General features: G+C 47.1%; 1 protein-coding gene across 4 annotated transcripts in view; it reads left to right on the forward strand.

Annotated features, from left to right (window-relative positions):
• The first annotated feature begins 707 nt into the window (after positions 1-707).
• The window catches only part of PALS2 (protein associated with LIN7 2, MAGUK p55 family member), a 154487-nt gene continuing 142579 nt past the window's right edge, over positions 708-12615 (forward strand). For 2 of the 4 annotated variants that reach the window (XM_069729867.1, XM_069729869.1), the window contains exon 1: positions 731-933. The gene's annotated coding sequence lies outside the window, so the exon portion shown is untranslated. Of the gene's footprint in view, positions 934-12615 lie in introns of all 4 variants that reach the window. The other 2 variants (XM_069729870.1, XM_069729868.1) reach the window with 2 other exon arrangements.

Below are 12615 nucleotides of genomic sequence, written 5' to 3' on the forward strand. Positions count from 1 at the left end.
AAGGGAACCTGTCACCTGAATTTGGCAGGACCGGTTTTGGGTCATATGGGCGGAGTTTTCAGGTGTTTGATCCACCCTTTCCTTACCTGCTGGCCTCAATATTGGATTGAAGTTCATTCTCTGTCCTGCATAGTACATGCCTGCACAAGGCAATCTTGCCTTGCGCAGGCGTGTACTATGGAGGACAGAGAATGAACTTCAATCCAATATTGCAGCCAGCATGCAGCTAGCTGGTAAGGAAAGGGTGAATCAAAAACCCCAAAACCCCGCCTACATGGCTGAAGATTGCTCCCTCCAAATTCAGGTGACAGTGTCCCTTTAAGACCAGACCTGGTACCAAGCACCCCGCTGCGCTCGTAGAGCGAGCCACACATACCTCACTAATGTGGAGGACATTGTTATCAGACATGTAGCAGAGGACATTATTATCACACAGGTGGAGGACAATATTATGATGACACACGTGGAAGACGTGGCTTGCTGCTGATAGTGACATTGCTGATGGCAGTGACCTCCTCCCTCCCGCAGCGCGGCGCCTGGGGCCGGTATTCCCCGCCGTCAGTCACAGGAGGAGGCGGCGGCTGCAGCTTATTGAATTCTGACTGACGTAACTTTTTGCCGCCCAAACGTGTCGTCAGCGACCCTAAGATGCGCGCACACAATTTGCGCGCCACCGCCGAGCTCTTCCCCGCGCGCTCTCTCCCTATGTCTCGGGCACGCGCTGCTGCTCGTTCACAGTTGCGCTGACGCCGGCTGTGTTCACGAGAGAGAGTTCCTGAGGAACAGCAGGCTCGCGGGTCACATGTGAGCGGTTATCACCTTGTGTCTGCCAGTCATCCTGTGACAGAACGGCGGCAGCATCGGAGCTGTGAGCACGGCCTCCGCTCTCCTCGGTGTCCCCCTCTCTTCTGACAGACAGCGCGGCCGGCAGAGGTGAGTGGCTGTCACCGGTCAGCAGCGCAGTGATTTGTGTGCAGCTCTGTCCTCGGGTCCTGTGTGGACGGACATGTGTGTGCGGACGGACATGTGTGTGCGGAGACATGGTGGTGTGTGCGGAGACATGGTGGTGTGTGTCACTGCCGGGCAGCCGCTGTCAGTGGCCGGTACTAGGACATGCTCAGTGCGGAGCCCCCGTCCTCTCCCCGGGTTTCCTCCAGAGGAGGAGGGGGCAGTGCTGGAGGAAAGCATGAATGGCTTCTCCCCGGATCCCAGCACATGGAGGAAGGAGAGCAGTGACATGCTGGTATGGAAGGGTCTGTGGGAGAGTTACATGACACCTGCCCCCTGAGGCATGGGGGGCACTTACATACAGCCCATGATCAGCGCAGTATGCTGAGGTATGGGGGGCACCTACATACAGCCCATGATCAGTGCAGTATGCTGAGGTATGGGGGGCACTTACATAAAGCCCATGATCAGTGCAGTATGCTGAGGTATGGGGGGCACCTACATACAGCCCATGATCAGTGCAGTATGCTGAGGTATGGGGGGCACCTACATACAGCCCATGATCAGTGCAGTATGCTGAGGTATGGGGGGCACCTACATACAGCCCATGATCAGTGCAGTATGCTGAGGTATGGGGGGGGCACTTACATAAAGCCCATGATCAGTGCAGTATGCTGAGGTATGGGGGGCACTTACATAAAGCCCATGATCAGTGCAGTATGCTGAGGTATGAGGGCACCTACATACAGCCCATGATCAGTGCAGTATGCTGAGGTATGGGGGGCACTTACATAAAGCCCATGATCAGTGCAGTATGCTGAGGTATGAGGGCACTTACATACAGCCCATGATCAGTGCAGTATGCTGAGGTATGGGGGCACCTACATACAGCCCATGATCAGTGCAGTATGCTGAGGTATGAGGGCACTTACATACAGCCCATGATCAGTACAGTATGCTGAGGTATGGGGGGCACCTACATACAGCCCATGATCAGTGCAGTATGCTGAGGTATGGGGGCACCTACATACAGCCCATGATCAGTGCAGTATGCTGAGGTATGAGGGCACTTACATACAGCCCATGATCAGTACAGTATGCTGAGGTATGGGGGGCACCTACATACAGCCCATGATCAGTACAGTATGTTGAGGTATGGGGGCACTTACAAAAAACCCTATGATCAGTGCAGTATGCTGAGGTATTGGGGGCACCTACATACAGCCCATGATCAGTGCAGTATGCTGAGGTATGGGGGGCACTTATATATAACCCTATGATCAGTTCAGTATGCTGAGGTATTGGGGGCACCTACATACAGCCCATGATCAGTGCAGTATGCTGAGGTATTGGGGGCACCTACATACAGCCCATGATCAGTGCAGTATGCTGAGGTATGGGGGGCACTTACATAAAACCCTATGATCAGTGCAGTATGCTGAGGTATGGGGGGGCACTTACATAAATCCGCATGATCAGTGCAGTATGCTGAAGCATGGGGGCCACTTACAGCCCATGATCAGTGCAGTATGCTGAGGTATGGGGGGGGCACTTACATAAATCACTATGATCAGTGCAGTATGCTGAAGCATGGGGGCCACTTACAGCCCATGATCAGTGCAGTATGCTGAGGTATGGGGGGGGGCACTTACATAAATCCGCATGATCAGTGCAGTATGCTGAGGTATGGGGGGGGGGCACTTACATAAAGCCCTGTGGGCAGAGCAGTATGCTGAGGTATGGGGGGCACTTGCATAAAACCCCATGGGCAGTGCAGTATGCTGAGATATGGGGGCACTAACATACAGGCCCGTGATCAGTGAAGCATGGGGGCACTTACATAAATCCGCATGATCAGTGCAGTATGCTGAGGTATGGGGGGGGGGCACTTACATAAAGCCCTGTGGGCAGAGCAGTATGCTGAGGTATGGGGAGCACTTGCATAAAACCCCATGGGCAGTGCAGTATGCTGAGATATGGGGGCACTAACATACAGGCCCGTGATCAGTGAAGCATGGGGGCACTTACATAAATCCCTATGGGCAGTACAGTATGCTGGGACATGGGTGGTATGTACATAAAGCCCTGTGATCACTTACACACTGTGTGCCCCTGCATTGGAGTGGAGGGTGTGAGGAGACACCCCTGTAGGATGCCCATGTGGCACATCAGGACAGGTCTGTGACAGCAGCTGTCATCTGTCTATTGCTGGGGGGGTTGCAGCGCTCCTAAACTTCAGTCTGCGCCAGCTGACTTACTGGGCATCTTATGATACAGCAGAGTTGGGCCTCATTCAGACGTCCGTCGTGTTTTGTCCATGTATTTATACAAACAGAACACGTCTCCGTTATAATCTGTGGGGCCGATCACATGTCCACAAGTAGAGACCACTCCTGCTTTGATCAGACTCCTGGATCAAAATCCAAGTGCAAGTCTTTGGGTCTTGGAAAAATTGATAGAAGAAACGGACACACAAGAATCTGATCTAGCATACTGAAGGGAATTTTTCTCATATATGAAAAAAAAAAGAAGTTTGAGGCCTTAGAAGACCTGTCCGCTCAAAGATGTATTGAATCGTTTTATTCCTTGCAAAATAAGAAGTCTGATGTGTCGTTAGTTCTGCATTGTGCCCTTTCTACTAGACTCCACTGGGCTGTGATGTTTTAAAGACACTACAAAAGCACTGCGTGTGACCACAGGCTTATTCCTCCTAGAAATCTGTGAAGAAATCTGCAGCTTTGTTATAAGTTTGGGCAAGATCAGGCTAAGGAATCGCCGCAATCAGAGCTGGCAGTGTCACAATGAGTGGAGACACAACCTACTGGGCAGGGGAAGTCAACACCCAGTTGTCAATTTCATTTCTAGGAGAAATATGAGGAACCAGACAATGCCGAGTTATAAGATTATCAAGTTATCAAGATTTATAAAGAGGAATACAAATATTTGTGAAAGTAACAGTTCAAAAAAGGTGAGGGCTCCTTTTTTAAAATGCCCCAGTCACAAGATAGTTGGTGTTTTAGCTAAACCGTTTGTCCAGGCAATATTATTGAAGTGCACCCAAAACAGAAATGTTACTGCTTCTCAGCATTCAACAGCAGGTTCTCCTCACCTGGATGACCGGTTGTTGTGTCCTGACCCTATCCTCAGCATGTCAGCAGAGCCCCCTTAAACCTAGATGAGGTGGGTCACTGCTGCAGTAAGTGATTGGCTGAGGTAGGTCACCCCTGCAGTTAGTGATTGGCTGAGGTGGGTCACCCCTGCAGTAAGTGATTGGCTGAGGTGGGTCACTGCTGCAGTAAGTGATTGGCTGAGGTGGGTCACCCCTGCAATAAGTGATTGGCTGAGGTGGGTCACCTCTGCAGTTAGTGATTGGCTGAGGTGGGTCACCCCTGCAGTAAGTGATTGGCTGAGGTGGGTCACCGCTGCAGTAAGTGATTGGCTGAGGTGGGTCACTGCTGCAGTAAGTGATTGGCTGAGGTGGGTCACCCCTGCAGTAAGTGATTGGCTGAGGTGGGTCACCCCTGCAGTTGGTGATTGGCTGAGGTGGGTCACCCCTGCAGTTGGTGATTGGATATCCTAATTTCTCTGTTAAGAGTGCTCCAAATCTATGTTTTCTGGTGGGCCAATCATGTGAGTGTTGAGACAGGATCTTCCGGTGATCGCAGAGGGTGAATTATTTGAGGCTTTTACTGTAACTTATAATTTATATTGACTGGACATTAATCTCATTGGGACCCCGTCTGCACGTTTTTATCTATGGCTGAATTACTACGGCGGTGCATGTGAAAGAAGCACTTCTGTTTCCAAGGCCGGGTTCACTCTGCGTTAACAGCAGCCCTTTCAACATATACGTTAGCGGGCTGCTGTTGACGCAAGTGCCGACTTGTCACAGCGCTAGCGCAGATAGAGCATCTGCTAGCTCCATCTGCGCTAGCAGTGACGGACCCGGAAACGCTGCAGCCCGCGTCTCAGGGTCCGTCACTCAATGACGGCACATCGCTAGCGCACGTCCATGCCGCGGTGTAACGTAGTCCTTCTAACGGACACCCATAACGCAGTGTGAACCCAGCTTAAGGGTATGTGCACACTGTGTCTTTTAGATATTGTACACATTGCTTTGTATTTGAATCAGAAGATAAAAAAAGCAGGAGGTGATTTTCTTCAAGTGTCTTCTTTATGGTTTATGCAACGACCTTGTAGTTGGACGATGTAATATAATTTTTAAATATTTATATATTCCATAAGGGATTTAATGTATGCAATACTGTTATTGAAGAAATCTGGAACTTTTAAATGGATTAATAAAAGGTATATTTTACTCTACCATTGTACTGATCGCTGGAGAAACAAAATGTTTTTTCTTTACATGAGTGGATTTATCCCAATCCGTGTTCCGTGCGAACTGTAACCACAGGTTGGATGTATTCCTGTTTCTTCAAAGCGGTGAGCTGGCTTTGCCAAAAACTACTGTATATAAAGTACAGAGCAAAAGTTTGGACACACCTTCTCATTTAAAGATTTTTATGTATTTTCATGACTATGAAAGTAGTACATTCACACTGAAGGCATCAAAACTATGAATTAACACATGTGGAATTATATACTTAACAAAAAAGTGTGAAACAACTGAAAATATGTCTTATCTTCTAGGTTCTTCAAAGTAGCCACCTTTTGCTTTGATGACTGCTTTGCACACTCTTGGCATTCTCTTGATGAGCTTCAAGAGGTAGTCACCAGGAATGGTCTTCCAACAATCTTGATGGAGTTCCCAGAGATACTTAGCACTTGTTAGCCCTTGTGCCTTCACTCTGCGGTCCAGCTCACCCCAAACCATCTCGATTGGGTTCAGGTATGGTGACTGTGGAGGCCAGGTCATCTGGTGTAGCACCCCATCACTCTCCTTGGTCAAATAGCCCTTACACAGCCTGGAGGTGTGTTTGGGGTCATTGTCCTGTTGAAAAATAAATGATGGTCCAACTAAGCGCAAACCGGATGGAATAGCATGCCGCTGCAAGATGCTGTGGTAGCCATGCTGGTTCAGTATGCCTTCAATTTTGAATAAATCCCCAACAGTGTCGCCAGCAAAGCACCCCCACACCATCACACCTCCTCCTCCATGCTTCACGGTGGGAAGCAGGCATGTAGAGTCCATCCGTTCACGTTTTCTGCATCACACAAAGATACGATGGTTGGAACCAAAGATCTCAAATTTGGACTCATCAGACCAAAGCACAGATTTCCACTGGTCTAATGTCCATTCCTTGTGTTCTTTAACCCAAATAAGTCGTCTGCTTGTTGCCTGTCCTTAGTAGTGGTTTCCTAGCAGCTATTTTACCACGAAGGCCTGCTGCACAGTCTCCTCTTAACAGTTGTAGAGATGTGTCTGCTGCTAGAACTGTGTGGCATTGACCTGGTCTCTAATTTGAGCTGCTGTTAACCTGCGATTTCTGAGGCTGGTGACTCGGATAAACTTATCCTCAGAAGCAGAGGTGACTCTTGGTCTTCCTTTCCTGGGGTGGTACTCATGTGAGCCAGTTTCTTTGTAGCGCTTGATGGTTTTTGCCAGTGCACTTGGGGACACTTTCAAAGTTTTCCCAATTTTTCATACTGACTGACCTTCATTTCTTAAAGTAATGATGGCCACTCGTTTTTCTTAGCTCCTTTTTTTTCTTGCCATAATACAAATTCTAACAGTCTATTCAGTAGGACTATCAGCTGTGTATCCACCAGACTTCTGCACAACACAACTGATGGTCCCAACACCATTTATAAGGCAAGAAATCCCACTTATTAAAACTGACAGGGCACACCTGTGAAGTGAAAACTATTCCTGGTGACTACCTCTTGAAGCTCATCAAGGGAATGCCAAGAGTGTGCAAAGCAGTCATCAAAGCAAAAGGTGGCTACTTTGAAGAACCTAGAATATAAGACATAATTTCAGTGGTTTCACACTTTTTTGTTAAGTATATGTGACTCCCAGGAGACCGAGGTACCCAGCACCGGACCAATGGGGTCTGTCTCTTGAGGGGGATGTCACGGTTGGCTTGACCCGGTGCTGTGGCCTCAGGCAATGCACAGTGTAAGGGTATCGTGAGGGAACAGGCATTTACTTGATCATCACCGCTGGGAGAATCTGCTGCTGATCCCGATCCTGGATAGATGGCTATTGTCCAAATGAAAGTCTGAGGCACTGAAACGTTTAACCAGTTTACTTCAACATAAAGGGATTTACAACCAGTCCTGTCACCGGAGTCTGTATGGGAACTCTGAGTTACTTTGACCCTGCCGGGGTCTTCGCCTCTTATTGTAAGCAGTTTCTGTGTGGCCCTGCTGCTGTATGTGAACTGGCTGCCGGCCCAATCTGTCCCCTCCGGGTCCTGGTTCGACGGGCAACCCGAGTCCTTTTATCGGCTTACCCCCTCCAGGAGTACCGCTGAACTCTGTGTCTGTTGCTGCGTCCGGCCCTAGTGAAGCTGATATCCCCTCACGTTTTTCCGGTTGCTGTATTATACAGGGTGGAGCGCGGTAATTTGCTTTTTTGCACTGCATGCTGTGGCGGCACTGTTGGTCGAAGAGAGGGGAGAGTGGGTGTGGCTTACAGTGGCTGATGGGAGATTTGTATTCCTCTGCCTTTCAGTTGCCATCATGCAGTGGACACGTGAGGAGAGGTCATTTTGTGTTGAAGCGTATTTTTCAAATGCCCACTCGATCATTGCAGTGCAGCGTGCTTTTCGTTTACAATTCGCTGTTCCTCCACGCGGACGTGTTCCTGGACGGCAATCAATTGTAAATTGGGTGAATGCATTCAGAACAGCAGGGAATGTGTCATGTGTACGAAGGGGACCTGAGAGAAGGATTACAACACCACAAAACATCGAGAGAGTTAGAGCAGCAGTACTGCAATCTCCGAAACGCTCTGCTCGGAAGCAATCATTTGCTCTTGGCATTTCAAGACGTTCTCTCCACCGGATTCTTCATGATGAACTGAATTTTCACCCGTATAAAATGTGCGTGGTCCAACATTTGTCAGCATGGGACTATTTGACACGACCGTCCCAACACCTTGGAAGACCTAAGGAACAATATTGAAGCTGAAATTGGCAGAATACCAGTGGACATGCTTGTTAGAGTTCATGAAAACTTCAGAAAATGTATGCAGCAGTGTGTGGATAGCGAAGGTCGACATTTCATGAAAACTTCAGAAAATGTATGCAGCAGTGTGTGGATAGCGAAGGTCGACATTTGCCAGATACACTATTTAAAACCATGTAATTTAAAAATTCCATTACTGTTCAGTATAATTAAAATATAAAATAAATTTTTCTAATGATCATAATTTTTTTATTTCATTCCCAAATCAGCAAATTACCGCGCTCCACCCTGTATATAATGAATACAGCCACGGATCCGGTATCCGTCTTTGCGCCTGTTCTGGGTAGTGATTAATGCTACCCGGTTCTCACAATGTCCTTTTTCTCTGTCCCTCTTCTCCTCAGGCCGGTGATTTGGGCCTGGTAACAGTCACAGGGCTGTTAGAGATTCAACTGTATGACCTCTCACTATCAGCTCCTTAGCCCAACTGTCAGTTCTTCTCTCAGACCAGAATGGATCAAGGGGAGTCTCTGGAGCTCCCCCTTCTGGCCGGAGGAGGTAGTGCAGTCTTGCTATTTTAGTATTTGTATTCAGTGTCAGTAACTATATTTGTGGCAAATACCTCTAGGGGTGCCACATATATAATCCCACATGTGTTAATTCATAGTTTTGATGCCTTCAGTGTGAATGTACAATTTTCATAGTCATGAAAATACAGAAAAATCTTTAAATGAGAAGGTGTGTCCAAACTTTTTGTCTGTACTGTGTATATATAGAGATAGATATTAGTAGTGGATTGGAAGCGAAAGCAACTTGTGATGGTCAGGTCACTTTCTTTAGCCACTTCATGGCTTTCGGAGCTTAAACTTATGCATAGGAAGTCTTTTTGACATTGCTGAGTATACGTTATTTTTAACATTTTTTGAGCGCTGTTCCAAGCGTCTTCCACCTGTGCACATACCCTAAGCCAGGTACACCTGATATAATGCCAAAAGAGGTAAGACGTTTACGCCTTAGCAAGCATCTTACGGATACCTTTATTTATACTACTGGCGTTTTGTGTCACAACTGTTTTGTACTATGTCATTTTCGAAATGCTCTGAACACATCTGTCAGAGACTTCATCATAGATTGCAGCATTTTTTGTAAAAGCAAATAGGACTTTTTTTTTTTTTTTTCCTGGAAAAATGACGGAATTTGGTTTTATGTTGTATTTGTTTTTTCGGTTTCTACAACAAAACAAAAAAAAAAAAAATACTGCAAATGTGAACTTGTCCTAAGTAGATGTGTAGGTGACTCGAGAAAGTTTGCTGTAAGCCAGCAGCTCCCATCCTTTCTATGCTGTCCTACTTAGTGTCCTAACCAAGACTTTAGTGACGTTTGTTTGGTATTTTTAAAAACTTTTATTTATGTTTTAGTCCCCATAAGGGACTTGACGCTGTGATTGAAACTTTGTTCTATATGCTACAAATACAACAGCATTGTAGTACATGCCCAACATCAAGTTCTGTTATGAAGCCCAGACTACTACATCCTACGTCAGGAAGGGATTAAAGGAAACCAGTCCTCTTGATTTTACTTATGGAAGTAATGTTATGTAAGTGATTGTACCCCCAATAGAAATGATACGTTTTTGTAAATATCCGACGTACCAGACATGAGAATTCCAGCGTAGAAACCTTTTGCAGACAAGGCTAGATTGTGGGTCATGGCACTTGGAAGACACCGTCTTATGATAGTTTTCTCCTTTGAAATTAGTAATAGTTCTCGTGAGCTTGGTTTACATTAACAGCATGGATTCTTTGCTGGCTGCCTCAAACATCCCTCACCACATTGTGGATGGGATTGGATTGTATAGCTGCCAAACTGTTGCTGCCTGCTATCTTAGAAGAATGTCACTTAAGGTACCGTCACACTTGGCGACGCTGCAGCGATACCGACAACGATCCGGATCGCTGCAGCGTAGCTGTTTGGTCGCTGGAGAGCTGTCACACAGACCGCTCTCCAGCGACCACAGCTCTCCAGCGACCAACGATCCCGAGGTCCCCGGTAACCAGGGTAAACAGCGGGTAACTAAGCGCAGGGCCGCGCTTAGTAACCCGATGTTTACCCTGGTTACCATCCTAAAAGTAAAAAAAACAAACGCTACATACTTACCTACCGCTGTCTGTCCTCGGCGCTCTGCTTCTCTGCTCTGGCTGTGAGCGCCGGGCAGCCGGAAAGCAGAGCACAGCGGTGACGTCACCGCTCTGCATTCCGGACGCTGTGCTCACAGCCAGACCAGAGAAGCAAAGCGCCGGGGACAGACAGCGGTAGGTAAGTATGTAGCGTTTGTTTTTTTTACTTTTAGGATGGTAACCAGGGTAAACATCGGGTTACTAAGCGCGGCCCTGCGCTTAGTTACCCGATGTTTACCCTGGTTACCAGCGAAGACCTCGCTGAATCGGTGTCACACACGCCGATTCAGCGATGTCTGCGGGGAGTCCAGCGACGAAACAAAGTTCTGGACTTTCTTCCCCGACCAGCGACAGCACAGCAGGGGCCTGATCGCTGCTGCGTGTCACACTGGACGATATCGCTAGCCAGGACGCTGCAACGTCACGGATCGCTAGCGATATCGTCTAGTGTGACGGTACCTTTAAGATGAAGCTCCAACATTATGGATGGCATACCTCTAAGGCTATGTTTCCACGTTCAGTGTTGGCAGCGCTTTGGACGCAGCGCATGTCCGCTCCGTCCAAAGCGCTGCCAGCTTTTGTACGCGTGGTGATTCCGCATGTCTTCATTGAACCGTGCGGAATCATTGCGTCCTATACATTGAACTGTGATATTTATTTTGCTGAGACTGAGCATCTCCGCAAGATAAATAGACATGCTGCGTTCTAGAAATATGCGCGCCGCATTTGCAGGCAAGCCGGAGGCGTCCCTGCACGCATAGTGGAGATGGGATTTCATAAAATCCCATCCACTATACTGTAACATTTGGACTCTGCAGCTGTAAGCAGCGTCCAATCCGCAGCATTTACTGACTGTGGAAACATACCCTGCTACTTTTAATTATATGTCTGAGTTTTTTAATTTTCTATACATTACTACATATGGGACCGATCAAAAACTGGGATATGTCGGTTCATGCAATGGTTTTCCTTGTTGTTGGAATGTGCACAATATAGATTCAGACTGAAGGCGGCAAAACCATAAAGAAATGCGAAACAAACCAGAAAGTGTTAAAACTTACATACCCTCCTTTTAGGCCATGTGCACACGATGCGGATTTGCTGCGGATTTGCTGCGGATCTGCAGCGTCTCTGCGTGGAAAAATTTGCTGCAGATCCGCAGCAAATCCGCATCGTGTGCACATGGCCTAAAAGGAGGGTATGTAAGTTTTAACACTTTCTGGTCTGCAGATCCGCACTGTGATGTACAGTACAATGTTAATCAATTGAAAAAAAAAAAAAAAAAGCTGTGCACATAGTGCGTAAAAATCAGTGCGGAATTGCTGCGGATTTAAAAGTGCATGTCACTTCTTTTGTGCTGATCTGCAGCGTTTCTGCACCCCTCCATGATAGAAATCCGCAGTGGCAAAATCCGCATAAAAACCGTGGCAAATCCGCAGCTGCTGATTCTGTCAGGAGATGCGGATTTTGTGCAGAAAATTCTGCACCACTTTTCCTATGTGTGCACATAGCATAACTCTGACAGCCCTTCACATTTTTTTTTCAAACAACTTCATCAGGTGATCACTAGGAATGGCTTTCCAACCATCTCAAAGGAGTTTCCAGAGCTGCTGAGCACTTGTTGGCTGTGTTACCTTCACTCTACTGCTCAACAACTCCCAAACCATCTTAATTGAGTTGAGATCAGGAGATTGTGGAGGCCATGTCATCTGACACAGCACCCAATGGTCATTGTAGCATATATCCTGGAAGTGTGTTTTGGGTTGTTGTGCTGTTGCAACACAAAGAATGGTCCTACTAACTGCGAACCTGATGGGAAGGTAAATTGTTGCAGAAATCTGGTAGGCATGCTGGGTTAGTGTTCCTTTAATTTGGAGTAAATCACCAAGTGTGTCACCAGCAGAGCTCCCTCACACCGTCACACATCTTCTTCCATGCTTCCCAGTAGGCACCACAAATGTTAAAAGTATGCACTGAGCTTTTCTGCATCTCACAATTCATGGAGGTTGATCCTAAACTTTGTCAAGTTTTGACTCCTGAGCCCACAATACAGATTTCCACTGATCTAATGTCTAGTCCTTCTCTGCAACACTTTGACCATAAAGGCCTGCTTCTCTGGACTGTTGATGTTGAGAGATGTCTGCTGCTTGATGTCTGTGCATCATTTATGAGTGCCATACAGTTTTGATGTTTCTGAGCCTGGTAATCCTGATGCACTTATCCTCTTAAAAAAAATGGTCATTCTTGATCTTTCCAAATTCCTGGGGCTGGTTGTCTTGAGAGACAGTTTCATTATAGCGATTGAAGGTTTTCATGACTGCACTTGAGCATGCCTTCAAGATTCCAGTAACTATTTTTTGCATTTACATGCCTTTGTGTCTTAACCCCTCTGTGACCT

The sequence above is a fragment of the Ranitomeya imitator genome, chromosome 6 (genome assembly GCF_032444005.1).
Source record: "Ranitomeya imitator isolate aRanImi1 chromosome 6, aRanImi1.pri, whole genome shotgun sequence".
Taxonomy (NCBI): Eukaryota; Metazoa; Chordata; class Amphibia; order Anura; family Dendrobatidae; genus Ranitomeya; species Ranitomeya imitator.